The following is a 16,487-nucleotide window of genomic DNA, read 5'->3' on the forward strand; positions in this document are numbered from 1 at the left end:
GCGTGTACAGAGGTACGGGCTGAAAGCTGTAGGGCTTGTCTTCAGGAGCCTGACATTGCGTTTGTGATCCACTGATCATGTCTGCAATGCATTGCAGGCTCCTGGGGGGAAAAAAAAAATAATAAATTAACTTTTTTTTTTTTTTTTTTTTTGCAAACATATGTGCATTTATTATTTTTTTCCCAAAAGGTGAGCTTAGCCTTTAAGAATAAGCAAACTGCAATATATGAAATTTTTGTTTTGGGGTTTAATATTTCGCTTTAAGGTATGTTTCTAAATTATTTTAAACTGCTCTATGTCCTTGTGCTTCACATGGAGTAAATCCCCTTTTCAATAAACTGGCACCAAGAGAAATAGGGAAACTACCAGCATTGACCTCTTTCTAAAACGCTAGTTGTCTGGCCTCATTATTGTCTTTGACTGGAGACAGTCATGCAGCTAGTAAATACAGGGGAATGACAGAAGTCCTGATATGCAATAAGGCAAATCCTTATTAATTTAAAGCGTTTGTTACCCCAACATTTTATATATTCCTGATATGTGCCCGCTGTACCATTCACTTATATAAGAAAGCATCCTGTTCCTTTTGTATTGCTATCTTTGTGTAAAACCCCTGGTGTTCCTGCCAGACCCCTTGCTTTCCTAATAAAAACTGACCGCACTAAGCAGGAGAGCACACCATGGTCAGTTGTGGGGATCCTCTCTCCGCACCCACTGTCACATTTTGAAAACAGAATGGCTGCGCAAACATCTGTGTCATTCATTCACAGGAAGCTGATTATTATATTAAAAACTGACCACACTAAGCAGCAGAGCACACTGTGGTCAGTTCTCTAGCTATTCTGGGTAATTAGCCTGCTCTCCTCCAATGATCAGAGTTGTCCTGACAGGCCCTCACTGCACAGCAATTTACTGGAAAGCTCAGTGTGCTGCTGTTTCTCCTCCCCTCAGCTCTTATGCAGCCGAGAACAGAGGGAATGTGATCACTTATTAAAAAAAGGGAAAAATGTATGTATAATGTTATTTTTATATCTATACAAACATGTTTTGCATTTAATTTCTATTTCAAACTGAATGGGTTGTTTTACAAGGTGATCGTTTACAATCACTTTAATTTTAACCAATCGTGTGCAAGCACAAATCCTGTATCTTTGTTACTCCCCCTTACACGTGATTGGGCATTCAAAGTGAACACATCTTCACCTTATTTGCTAACACTGCTTATGTAGCCTCCCTGGCGGTTTTCCCGAGTGTGGCTCGGGGTTAAAATTCAGGACCATTAGCGGTAACCCCGAGCCACACTCGGGATTACATCGCAGGATCCTGGTGTGCCTTTACTTACCTTGTCCCCGGGATCCTGCGATGTCCCCCGCAGTGTCCGAGGGCTCCGTCCTCCTCCGAAGCCTCTCCGTGCCAGGCTCCATTCCCTGCGGGCGTCGCGACGCACGGGGGCAGAGCCTGGCGGCAAATTAAAAAAAAGGTAAAAATCATAACACATACAGTACTGTAATCTTACAGATTACAGTACTGTATGAAATCATTTCACATCCCTTTTGTTCCCAGTGCTTTGGCCCATGCCCTGCATGCAGTTTTATATTATATATACTGTTCTTTCTGCCTGGAAACTGGAGATTGTCCATAGCAACCAAAAAGTGTCCCTTTACGTCAAAAGTGGCTTTAGACCAGCTAGAAAACAGCGATAGTAAATTAGAACACTTGCAGAATTGAGCGATAGTGAATCGTGGGGAAATTTATTTTATTACTATTTATTTTAATTTTTTTTAATTATTTATTTTTATTTATTATATTATAATTTATGTTTTTGTGTTTCAAACTTTATCATACCCGGGATATCTACTAGACTCTTGTATGGACAAATTTAAGTGTGTTATTGTTAAGAATTACAGACCTACAATATAAAACGCCAAATTTCCATGCAAAATAATTGTACCGCTTTCAGCACCTAAAATCCGAAATAATCATACCGCCAGGGAGGTTAAAGTGAAGAGGCTTTTCACCTTTTGAAAATATACTCCCTTGTGTATGGAATATTGAATATTGAGTGTTTCTAAACCCATAAATATGAAAATGGTTCATCCCCCCCCCCACAGTGCCCACAGCTTAAAAATCATCTTTTTTTTTATCTTTTTACAATAAAATACTGGCACTATATACCTTTTTGGCTGATCTGTATACCATGGTCACGTGATAAACTGAAGGGTTTGCCTGAGTGCTGAGTGTTCAGGTAGGAGGAGATTTCCACTACAGCCTGTGTCCTCATGGTATTATGGTAGGTGGATCATCCATCAATCAAGATGTGACATCCCACCTACTGTGTTCTTTTTTAGTTACTGGGCATGGAGGAGGAGGGAAGGACTGGGCTGTCATTTAGGATCTGTATACATGCCCAAATGTGACCTGGCTGGCTCTGATCAAACAGGAATTGTTCTCTCCAGCAATAGAGACCAAACTGAGCATGTGCAGGAAGACCACTCTGACTGTGTCTTATCTGGCCTTGACCAGAGTGATCCTGCAGGAAGAGGATCTGTCCATACAGGTTCGAAGATCTTTTTTACACAATGCAGAGGAATAACCCCTTAAGTTCCATAGTGAGTATAACAAGCATGCTATTCTGCACATACAGACTGATTTTACTGCTGTGGGTTTAGTAACACTTTAAAGTGTTACTAAACCCAGGAGCCTGCATTCACTATATCTGGTCTCCCACAGTACACAGAACATGGAAATGCAATTATTTTAGTAAATACCTTTTCTCCTCAGCAGTTAGAGCAGTCTTGTGACTTCTATCAGTGTCCAGCCAAGCACTGGTTAAAGCTTGTAGGAGTTTTCTGACTCTCCTATAAGACTGCAACACCCCTGACTCTCTGTCTGGACAGTGCTGATTGGCCCACATCACATGCACTATCCCAAAAAAAAAAACCTATCTAGCAATACACACCAAACTGAGCATGTGCAGCTTGACTTCACAAACTTTGTGTTATCAGTAAATTATCAGGGGACAGTGGAAGGAGGGGAGGATCAGAGAAGACAGGATCAAACAGTCTTTTTCCACAATGCGGAGGATTAACCCCCTTAGGCTCCACAATGAGTATAACAAGCATGCTTTACTGTATATACAGACTGATTTTACTGTTGTGGGTTTAGTAACACTTTAACCACATGCCAACCAGTGCGCGACGATGTACGTCGGCACAATAGCACAGCTGGGCAAATGGGCGTACAGGTGCGTTCCCTTTAAATCGCAGCATTGTTGGCACGCACACCCACTGCGTACTCCGTGACCGTGCCCACGGGTCCCACGGACTCGATGTCCGCTGGGGACCCGCGATCGTGTCACGGAGCGGCAGAACGGGGAACAAGGCATTTCCCCGTTCTGCCTAGCAACATGACAGGGATCTACTGCTCCCTGTCATCGGGAGCAGTGATCTCTGTCATGTTGAAGTGAGATAATCCCCCCCACAGTTACAATCACTCCCTAGGACACACTTAACTCCTTGATCACCCCCCTCACCCCTTCTCTGCCAGTGTCATTTACACAGTAATCAGTGCATTTTTATAGCACTGATCACTGTATAAATGACAATGGTCCCAAAATCATGTCAAAAGTGTCCGATGTGTCCACCATAATGTCACAGTCACGATAAAAATCGCAGATCACCGCCATTACTAATAAAAAAATGAATAATAAAAATGTCATAAATCTATCCCCTATTTTGTAGACGCTATAACTTTTGCGTAAACCAATCAATATACGCTTATTGCGATTTTTTTTTTACGAAAAATATGTAGAAGAATACATATCGGCCTAAACTGAGAAAGAAATTAGTTTTTTAATATATTTTTTGGGGATATTTATTACAGCAAAAACTAAAAAAATATTCCTTTTTTTTTTCAAAATAGTCGCTCTTTTTTTGTTTATAGCGCAAAAAATAAAAACCGCAGAGGTGATCAAATACCACCAAAAGAAAGCTCTATTTGTGGGGGGGAAAAAGGGACGTCAATTTTGTTTGGGTGCAACATCGCACGACCACGCAATTGTCAGTTAAAGTGACGCAGTGCCGTATCGCAAAAAGTGCTCTGGTCAGGAAGGGGGTAAATCCTTCCAGGACTGAAGTGGTTAACCAACTAGGAGATAACACAGAATAAAATGATCACTTTACCATGTCTGCTATGATTTAATGGGACTCTTTTATACGTTTATTTATAAGGGGGCACTTTCATACCCCTAAGTTACTTACAGCTTTACTGATATTCACATAGTCCTTATAAAATAACATCCCTACTGTAGAAAATGATAACTAAAATAGTTCCACAATATAAATCTAAGTTACGCTCGTCCTCAGATAGCGCCCCTTTATCAATGCGTTTTTACTGGGGTGCTTTTTCTCGTAACTTTTTTTTTTTTTATATGTGACAGACAAATTATTTTAGTGGAATTAATAATAGATAACACAATGGGAGTTAGCTTTATTTATGTCATAAGCCAATTGTGGCGTCTTTGTGTATTTGTTTCAATAGACTGTTGAAAGGAATTGCAGCTTTTCATTGTGCACTTCTGTTTGGCGTGGTTTCATTTTGTGGCATTTGGTGTCTGTCATTAATCTCCTTGAAAATCGGTTACAAACCAATTAGATGCAGATCAGAGAGGAGCGTTACCAGCGACACTCACAGTAAAGCTCAGGGTAACACGTTTTATTATAGGTTTTATTGTAATATGCCAAGCAATGGAGCCAGGGAAGCCTGGAATAAAAGGAGGAGAGGCTCTGTAATAAGGAGAGGAGAAGCTGGATAGGGGTTATTCAATGGAGTGGGGTTACAAATTGAATCCAGTCTAATCATTTTGGCAGTAGCTCAGTTGCACGTCTATAGTAGACTGCCTGAAACAATACGAGTGCCATGCAATCACCGGGTGCCAGGCGCATATGTCAGTAAAATTGAACCCTGCTCAAAGTTTATTTACTGAAGTCACAAACCTATTTAGGTCTTCTCTCATATGCAGTATATATAAACGCACACATATATGCATGCACATACGTTGTATATTGCCTACTATAAAAACATTGGTTCGCAGTATAATACTATAGAGGGATGTCAAGATAGGAATGAGTAATAATAAAAGTCAAATGAAAAAAAAAAAATGCACACACAAAAAAATGTGATATATTTGCCCAGGCTATTCTTAGCCTTAACGAAACAAACAAAATCGTTTATAAAGCACTATTTTCAATATAAAGATGGAAGCAGAAGGTCAATAGTCACGCCATTCCTAAAGAAAATTTGTTGTGACATTTTAATAAGCCAAAGGAAGTCGTATAAAAACGTTATCCTATTGCACATGAATCCAGATCGTGGCCCACTTGTTCTATGAATTTACTTTGAATGTTATAGCTTGTAACTACCGCAAACAAATCATGTAATCATAGCAATCCTCTAAATCTGATATCTAATGCTATTGGCACATCTACACTATATTACTAAACGTATTGGGAGGCACATGAACTTTAACGGCATCCCAGTCTTAGTCCGTAGGGTTCAATATTGAGTTGGCCCACCCATCTGCAAAAGCATGGCCTTTTTAGGCGCAGATGTGGGAATGGGTTCCAGATTATTTAGAATGGCCCTACCAAAAGTTTGCTACACTCGTTACATACACATACACTATGCTACCAAAAGTATTGAGACGCCTGCCTTTACACGCACATGAACTTTAATGGCATCCCAGTCTTAGTCCGTAGGGTTCAATATTGAGTTGGCCCACCCCTTGCAGCTATAACAGCTTCAACTCTTCTGGGAAGGCTGTCCACAAGGTTTAGGAGCGTGTCTATGGGAATGTTTGACCATTCTTCCAGAAGTGCATTTGTGAGGTCAGGCACTGATATGGACAAGAAGGCCTGGCTCTCAGTCTCCGCTCTGATTCATCCCAATCTATCGGGTTGAGGTCAGGACTCTGTGAAAGCCAGTCAAGTTCCTCCACCCCAAACTCGCTCATCCATGCCTTTATGGACCTTGTTTATACACTGGTGCGCAAGGGGCCACCCCCAAAATTAGCGCTGTCAATTTACGCAGCGCTTTACATATACATTGTACATTCACATCAGTCCCTACCCTCAAGGAGCTTACAACCTAAGGTCCCTAACTCACATTAACTAGGGCCAATTTAGACAGGATCCGATTAACCTACCAGCATGTCTTTAGAGTGTGGGAGGAAACTGGAGTACCCGGGGGAAACCCACACAGACACAGGGAGAACATGCAAACTCCAGGCAGATGGTGTCATGGTCGGGATTCGAAATGATCTGGAACCCATTCCCACATCTACGCCTAAAAAGGCCATGCTTTTGCAGATGCATTTTAAAGTGATATTAAACCGAAAACCAAAGAAGTATATCATATTAAAGCTTACCAATTATTAGATGTTGTGGCTGCATTCGTTTTCTTCCTTTAAGTTTTTCCCTCTGTTTTCACTTGGCGATCTGGCCAGTAACACACATTCTGTATTAGGGTGCGTCCGCTCTGGATGAAGGAGAAACAGAGTTACCTTAGCACAGCAGCATTGTTAATCTGGGGGGGAGGGGAGTGTTAGATGGACTAGTAGATTTAGCTGGACTAACAGATTGAAGCCAAACTCCAGCTCACACTTTTTAAGCATTTACATTTGTGTTCCTTATGGGATAAAGATTTAACATAAATGAATAAAAGCTATTGTAAGTACCCCTAAAGCCGTGTACACACGAGCGGAATTGAACTATTGAACTGCCTTTTTCTAGTCCCTTCGTAAGTGCTGTGCGCGTTCTGGACGGTCGGACTTTGGGTTGACCGTGTGTAGGCAAGACCGCTTGAATCAAATTCTGTCGGAGTTCCGTTGGAAAAACCGTCTGAGTTTATTCCGATGGCTGAACCGGTCGTGTGTACGTGGCATAGGAGTGCTAAATGGTTTGTCTCATCCTTCTAACTCAGTGGTCTCCAAACCACAGCCCACTGACACTAATGATGGGGCACTATTCCTCCAACTGATACCAATGATTCAGCACTATTTCTCCCACCGATAGCAATAGTGGGGCACCTCCCACTGATACCAACAATGGGGCACTATTCCCAAAACTGACACCAATGATTTGGCACAATTCTTCTCACTCATACCAACAGTGAGGCACTATTCCTCCAACTGACACCAATGATGGGGCACTATTCCTCCCAGTGATACAAACAGTGGGGCACTACTGCTCAAACTGACACCAAGGATTGGGCACTATTAGTTCCATTAAAACCAACGATGGTGCTTGGATTACTCCCACTGGCCACAGTCTGGACAGTAAACTACCCCTTTGTTTTAGAAAGTTTTGAGATCCTTGCTCTAACTGATACATCGCCAGGACAGTTTTTTTCTGTTGGAAAACAACAGACTTACTAACAGGATCACCAAGTGAAAATAAAGGAAACAAAGCTTAAAAAAAAAAAAAAAAAATGAATGCAGCCATCACATCTGAGAATTTGTAATCTGCAATATAATAAATGACTGCTTTTGGGTTTAATACCACCTTAAATTCATTTTAAAATGCAATGTCCCCATTGGGGACATAGACAGCAAAAAAAAAAACTGATAGGCGCTCTAACCATTCTCTATTCTTTAAAATTAAAAAATTTGCCCTCCAATGCATTTTTAAATTCATTTACAACATATCTTAAAAATGTGTGGCTTTATTTCAGCACAGATATAGGGATGGGCCCCAAATTATATTGAGCAGTTTTAAGTTTTAGATTAGAGTAGAGCAGCCTTTCCCAACCTTTTACACATGGAGGGACCCTTGAATTACTTTACAGGCTCGGGGGAACCCTGCTAATAATTACTATATCTACAGATCTTGGTACATTAGTGTGATGGTCACTGGGAAGGAAGCTCACATGGAAGAATCCCACCTTACACATAGCTAAAAACATCATTTCTGCCAGTGGTTACTCATCTGAGAGGCAGAAGTTTCTCATTGCTCAAGGAACCCCTAGTTCTGGAGGAACCCTATTGTTGCACAGTATCATTGTTGAGAAAGGCTGGAGTAGAGAATTGTTAGAACCTCTATCAGATTTTATTGCTGTCTATCTCTCTATTTGTTGTTGAAAATTGGACAAAAAGAAAGGGAAATTCATTATTTTTATTGTCACGGTAACAGGAATAAAGAGAAAATTTTTCTATGTGGACACTGTTGTGGAGACTCTTAGGGGGGATTTACTAAAACTTGAGAGTGCAAAATCTGGTGCAGCTTGGTATAGAAACCAATCAGCCTCTATGTTTTATTGTCAAAGCTTAATTAAAGTGGAGTTCCGCCCCCCCAGCACATACTGTAGCTGCTGACTTTTAATATTAGGACTCTTGCCTATACTGGAATCCAGCAATGTCGGCACCCCAGCCGATGTTTTCATCGGCTCTCGGGTACTACCGCCGCCATTGCCTGTAAGGGAAACTGACAGTGAAACTCACAGCCGGGTCCCTACTGCGCATGTGCGAAGCGCGCTGTGCTTTCTGAATGGCCCGGCGGCGACAAGGTCTCTCGGAAGTGGTGACCGGTAACCTGTCAAAAACAGGTACCCACTCTGCCCCCCCCGAAAGATGCCAAATAGTTACATGGTTAGTAAGGTTGATTAACCACTAAGCCACCGCCCACCGTCATATGACGGCTGGACGAGGCTTCTGTTATTCTGGGAGGACGTCATATGACGTCCTCGCCTTCCCGAGCCACTAGGGGGCGCGCGCGCCGTGTCACTCGGGGACCCGGTGCGCGTGCCCGGCGGCCGCGATGTCCGCCGGGCACCCGCGATTGCCGGGTAACAGAGCAGGAGCGTGGATCTGTGCATGTAAACACAGATCCACGTCCTATCAGAGAGGAGAGGAGACCGATGGCGTGTCCCTTGTACATAGGGACAGCGATCGGTCACCTCCCCCAGTCAGTCCCCTCCCCCCACAGTTAGAATCACCTCCTTAGGTAATACATTAACCCCTCGAGCGCCCCCTAGTGTTAACCCCTTCCCTGCCAGTCACATTTACACAGTAATCAATGCAATTTTATAGCATTGATCGCTGTATAAATGTGAATGGTCCCAAAAATGTGTCAAAAGTGTCCGATGTGTCCGCCGCAATATCGCAGTCACAATAAAAATTGCAGATCGCCGCCATTACTAGTAAAAAATAAATAAATAATAAAAATGCTATAAATCTATCCCGTATTTTGTAGACGCTATAACTTTTGCGCAAACCAATCAATATACGGTTATCGCAATTTTTTTTTACCAAAAATATGTAGAAGAATACGTATCGGCCTAAACTGAGGAAAAAATTTGTTAATAAAAAAAAAAAAAATTGGATATTTATTATAGCAAAAAGTAAAAAATATTGTGTTTTTTCAAAATTGTCCCACTTCTTTTGTTTATAGCGCAAGAAATAAAAACCGCAGATGTGATCAAATACCACCAAAAGAAAGCTCTATTTGTGGGAAAAAAATGATAAAAATTTAATTAAGGTGCAGTGTAACACGACCGCGCAATTGTCATTCAAAGTGCGACAGCACTGAAAACTGAAAAATGGCTTGGGCAGGAAGGGGGTGTACGTGCCCTGTATTGAGGTGGTTAAAGATACCAGTTGATTCTGAGTGAGTGTGGGTGCGTGTCTACAATTATCCCTATTTATTTAAGATACCCATATAGCAATGTCAAGTTACACAGCGCTCCACGCATACATCCCACACGCACATCGGTCCCAACCCTCAAGGAGCCCACAACCCAAGGTCCCCAACTCACATTCATATACTGGGGACAGAAGCCATTTAACCTACCAGAATGTCTTTGGAATGTGGGAGGAAACCACAGTACCCAGAGGAAACCCACACAGGCAGAGGGAGAACATGCAAACTCCAGGCAGGTAGTGTTGTGGTTGAGATTCGAACCAGCGACCCTTTTTACTGCTAGGCGAGAGTGCTACCCACTACACCACTGTGCGGCCCAAATGTGGCACCGGAGGTGAGGAGGAGGCAGATAAGCGGAGCTTCCACTTTTGGGTGGAACTCCGCTTTAACAAGCTGAAGTTAAAAGCTGATTGGCTACCATGCACAGCTGCCCCAGATTCTAAATGCTTCAGTTTTAGTAAGTCTTCCCCTTAATTTTCCTCTCTTCCTATTGTGTCCACAGGCCAGGAAATTAAGGGAAATCTCCACAATAGGATCACATCTCTACAGTATAGACTCCCTTTGATCCAATTTAAACTGTGCCCAAAACACATAGGGGCATATTTATAAAGCTGTGAATCTGACATTCACCAAATATGTACTGCAGGTGAAACTTCCAGGTGCATGGTTTGTAAATGACAGTGACTGATTCTCCACCAGTGAATGTTTGTGGAAGCCATATTCACAGTTTTTTTTTAAGTATGTCCCATAGTTGTATTCAATGGTATTCAATGGTACAAATTTCATCAATGTTTAAAAAAAAAACACCAGGTTTACACTTTTCAGAAGGATGGATTGTTCTGCATTGTAAAATACAAGCTTTTATATGAATTTTAATCAATGCAACACAAAATACAGAAAGTACCCTCCTTCTCCAGAAATACAAGTGCTAAACTCATAAAAATTCACCAAAAACACAATACATACATGAAAAAAAACAACTGCGGTTCTAAATACAAAAATTTCAATGGGCTGTTATTGTGCCAGCTAATATGTAAATGAACAGATGGGCTGAGAAGCTGATAAAATCAGTAAATGACAACCAATTAACACCTTTACCTGTTTTCCTTCGCAAGCCCAGGACCCAACTATCATTTTTTCCCCCTCACCCATCTGCTAAATTATAATGACTGACAGTATAGTGTTTTATTCTTTAGATGGCAGAGAAATGGGGATCCCATAAAGAGGCAGTTATTTGAAAGTTTTTTTTTCTTTTTATATAAGAGAATCAAGATCATGCAATATGACCAGTTTAGATGCATATAGTACTTTGTGGAGTTCTATAATGTAGTTTCTAAATAAAAATACAGTAATACAAATGCTTGCATGTAGACTTTTAGTATTTTAAGATGGCCAAACAACTATGTTAGCAGTAGCATGATGTAGTATTATTTGTACAGTCAAGTAATTGTACGTTGGTTCAAAGTCCCATATGCCGCTTGGCAGAGGGAGATGGTTAAGACATAATTCCCTTTGTCTGGCACCTATACATGAGCAGTGCCTTAGAAGCATTGCCACCCACCCCACCCCGGGCAGTTGTAAGTATGTAAAGCTGTGCATATCTGCACCTGGGGTCTGCATTTACATTCATTAATTTGCTTAGAAGGGTAAGTGGGGGAATAGGGGGCTTTGTACTACCAAAGTGCACTTCTTCTTTAAGGGGCCATACATAGGCCAATTATCTTGGCAGATTTGTCCATTAAGTACTCTTATCTGGAAGTTTGAATGGAGCACATTCAGGTCTTCCAGATTTCCCCTTTAACTTTATGGTCAGATCTGTTATAGTTCAAGTCTCAAGGCTCTAAGGTAGCCATTCTCAACCAGGGATCCATGGAACCCTAGGGTTCCTTCATTGGTGGCTAAGGGTTCCTTGAGCTGTGGTTGATTTACCTCCTGTTTGATGGTGCCTACATAGAGCTGAGTCAATGCCATTTGGAGGAGCCAGTGGTATGACACCAATGATCTTTATAGCTCTCTGTAAGGGGGCCATTCTTACCACCACTGTAAAAAAGGGCATTCTTCTCACTGAACACCAAAGTAAGGGGCATTATTCCCACTGACCCCCAATGAATGGGCTTATCAGGGCTTCCCCCGAGACCTGAAAATTATTTTAAGGGTTCTTCTGGGGTAAAAAGGTTGAGAAAGGCTGCTCTAAGGGATGCCGTTTCTGATTGGATGGCAGCAATACTCAGTCTGTTGATTTTGTCCCTTTCCCCTCTACATTAAAAGTTTATATTCCTACAGAAAGGTCCAAGAGAGAGCTGTTGGAAGGGTAGGTATACAGAGGAAGACTCCAAAAGTGGATAATACAAATTTTTCTCCAGTTTATTGAAATAGTTTCTTTTATCTTGACATACAGTGCATCCGGAAAGTATTCACAGCGCTTCACTTTTTCCACATTTTGTTATGTTACAGCCTTATTCCAAAATGGATTAAATTCATAATATCCCTCAAAATTCTACAAACAATACCCCATAATGACAAGGTGAAAGAAGTTTCTTTGAAATCTTTGCAAATTTAATAAAAAATTTAAAAAAAATTAAGTGCACTGTACAATGTAAATAATGAAAACAAATGCATGCATGATTCACCTAGGTTTGCTTATGTCTTGGTTGACCTTTCATGATGCAATTGTATTATGTTCAAAATGGCAAGACATTCTAAGTAGGTGGTCATTGTGAAGAAAGCACCAACCTATGTGTGAAGCCAAAGCTTCCCTTTACCCAGTCAACCATTCTTTACTAAGGCAGGCAAATGCATCTTGGTTTAATAACAAATGGCCAGTGACATAATTATTATACAGCCACATTGTTTAAAGCTGGCCATAGATGACTCATTTTGTTTTAATCAGCTAGTGGGCTGAAAAAAAAAAGCAAACAGATTCCTCTAGCCACACACGTGAGATGGATGGAGGAATCCTCCCCTCTTGGGACATAATATTCTGACAGCGGGACTCTCCGCTGCCAGAATACACTGATCAGCAGCCAATTGACTGCAACCTGCTGATCGAGAACATTTTTCCAACAAGCCCATTCAACAAAAGTCAATTTAATACTCGACTTCTGTGGAACAGGCAAGACCACACATGGTTTAAAATCCAAGCTGAACTGGAGAATTTTTCAATCCAACCATGGGCAGTTATACTGCCTGCTTCAATCGGCCTGTTAGTAGCTATGAATCCTGGTGACTGCAGAAGGCTATAGCATAAACGGTGTTGCAAATCTGGGTGAACTTAAAGCAGACCTTCATCCTAAATCAGTCTTTCTCAACCAGGGTTCTGCAGAACCGTAGGGTTCCTCCGAAAGTTACTAGGGGTTCCTTGGGCCTCTCAGATAAACTATCAATGACACTAATATTTTTTTTAGCTACCTGTAAGTGGGAAATTTTTCCCAAAGAACACAAATGTAAGGAACATCACACCAATGTACTGTGAGATGTAGCTATAGTAATTATTATCAGAGGTTCCCTGAGACCTGAAAAAGTATTTTAAGGCTTTATCTGTGTTAAAAAGGTCAAAAAGGGCTGCATTAAAATAATATTGATTTTATCCTGCCTTCTCCCCCTCCCTCTTTCATATTCGGATATTAATTTTATTTTTTTTAACTCAACATTCTGCTGCAAGGCATCAGGTTCTGGCAGAACCCTACAGCAGATTTCTACATGCCAGAATAAAAAAGATGGTGGCACTGGGGGAAGGGGGGGCAAAACTAAAGGGGACTGAAGTTCCTCTTTCGGTCAGTCTTCCTGAATCTCCCTTATAGAAAATGTTTAAACTGGAAATTACTTTCCAAGAGATAAAAAAAAAAATCACACTGGGTGCAAATTCAGCATACACAAAGTAGTCAAAAAATAAGTGAATTAGTATAAAGATTATGGAACGTGAATTGAAAAAATAGAGGGAAGATTATTAGTTTGCGACATACCATGACAACCAGTCAGAATTCAGCTTTGAGCAGCTTTAGAATGGATCCCTTAAATTCTTGCTACTAAACAATTGCTTTTTTCACTACTGTCCCTTGAACCATGTTATAAAAAATATTCCTTTTTGCTCTTAATAAGGAGATTATGGAAGAGCCCTGGGGCCAGCCTAAATTTTTTTTAAACACAATACTGAGTTTCAAAGTCAGAATTCTGACTTTTAATCTCAGAATTCTGACTTTCAAACTCAAAACTGTGTTTAAAACATTTTAGGATGGCTCTATAGGAAATGAAGGAGTTGATTTACTAAGGGCGAATAGACTGTGTACTTTGCAAAGTGCAGTTGCACTATGCAAGTGCAGTTGCTCCAGAGCTTAGTAAATGAGCAGAAGGTCTGCTGTCTTTCATCATCCAATCATGTGCAAGCAAAAATGCTTTTTTTATTTTCCTTACATGTGATTGGGTACTCTTTACAAAGTGTAACTTTACCCCATTTACTAAGCTCTGGAGCAACTGCACTTGCAGAGTGCAACTGCACTTTGTAAAGTGCACAGTCTATTTGCCTTTAGTAAATCAACCCCATAGTGTACTACTGCATTGTTACATGCAAGAAAACATTTGCAGGTACAAGAATAGAATATAAAAATGTAAAATAACATGCAATATACCTGTTGTTATGCCAAGAAGAACATGAGGATTCCAGGACAACACAAGAGGTTCAGTTTTTGAACCAATAATTTCTTTCTTCACCTAAAGAATTAGTAAACCACAATTAAATGTTGTAAACTACAAAAAAGGGGGTTTCATAGTGCAAATGACATTTTATCACTGTTTTAGTGTTTCTATGGGTGTTAACATATATGAACGTATTATATTAAGAAATGCACATATATTATGCAAATTAAAATGACAGGTTAAACAAGCATGCATAAAGGCTGGCCGCCAGATATTATTTATAAAACCATCTTATCACCTGAAATGTGGTCTACATATCTAACAATTCAGTGAACAATATCGTTACTAGTAGACTGTCTCAGCTCATTGAAAGTCTGTACTGACCAGTGCCAGCTTCAAGTTGGTCAGTGGTATTGTCAGTCAAAGGCTGGGATCACTCAGATGTAATGAATTAAAGTTAAAAGAAGGTGGATACCAATACAAAATCCACAAGTAAATTACCTGCCGACTCGCCGAAAATTCAGTGGTGTTACTGGAACCAAAAGTCCATATGAAAGCTAGGGTAATGTGAACCCAACTATGGGGCTCATATCAAGAAAGAGGCCCCAATAAGGAACAAACTGCGACATAACAAAAAAAGCTATTTTTTTAATAAATGGTATGAACTACAGATTACAATCTGCCATGCAACGAATGTAATAACTGAGCAGGCCAACTGAGGAAGATATAATGTATTGTTTTATTTATCAAACTAGTACAGTCCTCCAACACAGAGGTTTCTGGGATGTGGCAGCTTGTGACGTCTTACTTTTTGGGCCATATAGAGGGCCAGATAAAGGTGAGACCAGCTGCCAACCACATGAATTACAATAACGAATACAGATTTGCCAATGGATATTTCCTGATTTTTAAGACTGTCCTGCAGCAAAATTTACATTTCTTAGTATATTGCATTTCAGTCTGCTTTTTTCCCTAATATCGTATGTTCAGTTCATTTTTTAAATTAAGTTTCTAATTAAATTTTTTTTTTTAATTTGTAAATAAATATATTTCCTATTTCACATTAGCAAACATGTCATGAGGAGACTATCATGTCACAGTTGTTCAAAACAGTGCCTGGAGCAAAATGTGCAATAGCAAATTGTACTTGAAAATTATCTGCAAATATTGTAGGTAGGATAACCAGAAGCAAGTAAATTTTTACCCCTCTAGCAGCATGACCTTCCTATGCTAATACAACACTCTTCTGCGAACATGGCATTCATTGGCATCAGTCTCAGCTGATATGAAAACCATCTGGCAAAGCGGCACTTTACGGCTTTTGATATCACAGGGCACCTCTGGCAGAATGGCATCCCTCCAGTAACATCACCTCTCTGGCAACATGACACCCCTTGGCTTATGGTATTGTAATAGCTCCCTGGTGAAGAGTGACGCCTCTCTGCCTATTGATAGTAAAAGAACCTTCTGTTTATGGTTGACTTACATGATGCCGTAACTCCGACCTGAGAAGAAACTTGAGACGCTCATGTCTCAGGGTAGGTGACTCTTCAGCACAGAGCCCCAATTCACACTCTGCTGAGATTATATCACATTATATGAGATTACATTTAGGCCCTGTTCAATTCTTCAGCTGCTTGCTGAACCATTGATCCATGCATCTATGTTCCAATAAGTGTAGCAATGTGCCCATTGCAGCAACATCTTTTCCTGTTATTCTCAATATGAGTTTTCTATGGGCATAAGCTTATGTCTATTGCCATAAGTATATGCAAGCTACCTATTTCTAGACACCTGCTGAAAAATGAAAGCACCTCAACATTTCACAAATGATGGTGTACAAGTGATATTTTATCTGCAGTGATAGGGTATCATAAGTGGTAAACCAGCAGCGCATACAGGGCGAGCTCTGATTCTCAGACACTGGAGATCATTCATAACTCCCAGCATTTGAGAATGGGTTGATGAACTCAATCACATAATGAGAATAGCGGAACTGAAGGCTAGTCTACAAGAACGCGGCTTGAAGTTTGTGGAAATATGGCATCCCTGGATTGAGTTCCCTAGTTCTCCTAAGAACCAATCTTTCCTCTGATTATTATAATTTAATCTTTTCTGGCCTTCAGGGAAATTTGCAGACCGCATAGCAACCAGAGAACTCCC

General features: G+C 40.6%; 1 long non-coding RNA gene across 13 annotated transcripts in view; it reads right to left on the minus strand.

Moving 5' to 3' along the window:
* LOC141131318 (uncharacterized) overlaps positions 1-16,487 on the minus strand; it is a 139,662-nt gene that overhangs the window by 74,930 nt on the left and 48,245 nt on the right. For all 13 annotated transcript variants that reach the window (XR_012242739.1, XR_012242745.1, XR_012242749.1 and 10 more), the window contains 2 exons: positions 14,318-14,399; positions 6,425-6,534 (listed from right to left, as the gene is read on the minus strand). This is a non-coding gene — a long non-coding RNA (uncharacterized lncRNA). The remainder of the gene's footprint in view (positions 1-6,424; positions 6,535-14,317; positions 14,400-16,487) is intronic.

Source organism: Aquarana catesbeiana, linkage group LG03 (assembly GCF_042186555.1).
Source record: "Aquarana catesbeiana isolate 2022-GZ linkage group LG03, ASM4218655v1, whole genome shotgun sequence".
Lineage (NCBI taxonomy): Eukaryota > Metazoa > Chordata > Amphibia > Anura > Ranidae > Aquarana > Aquarana catesbeiana.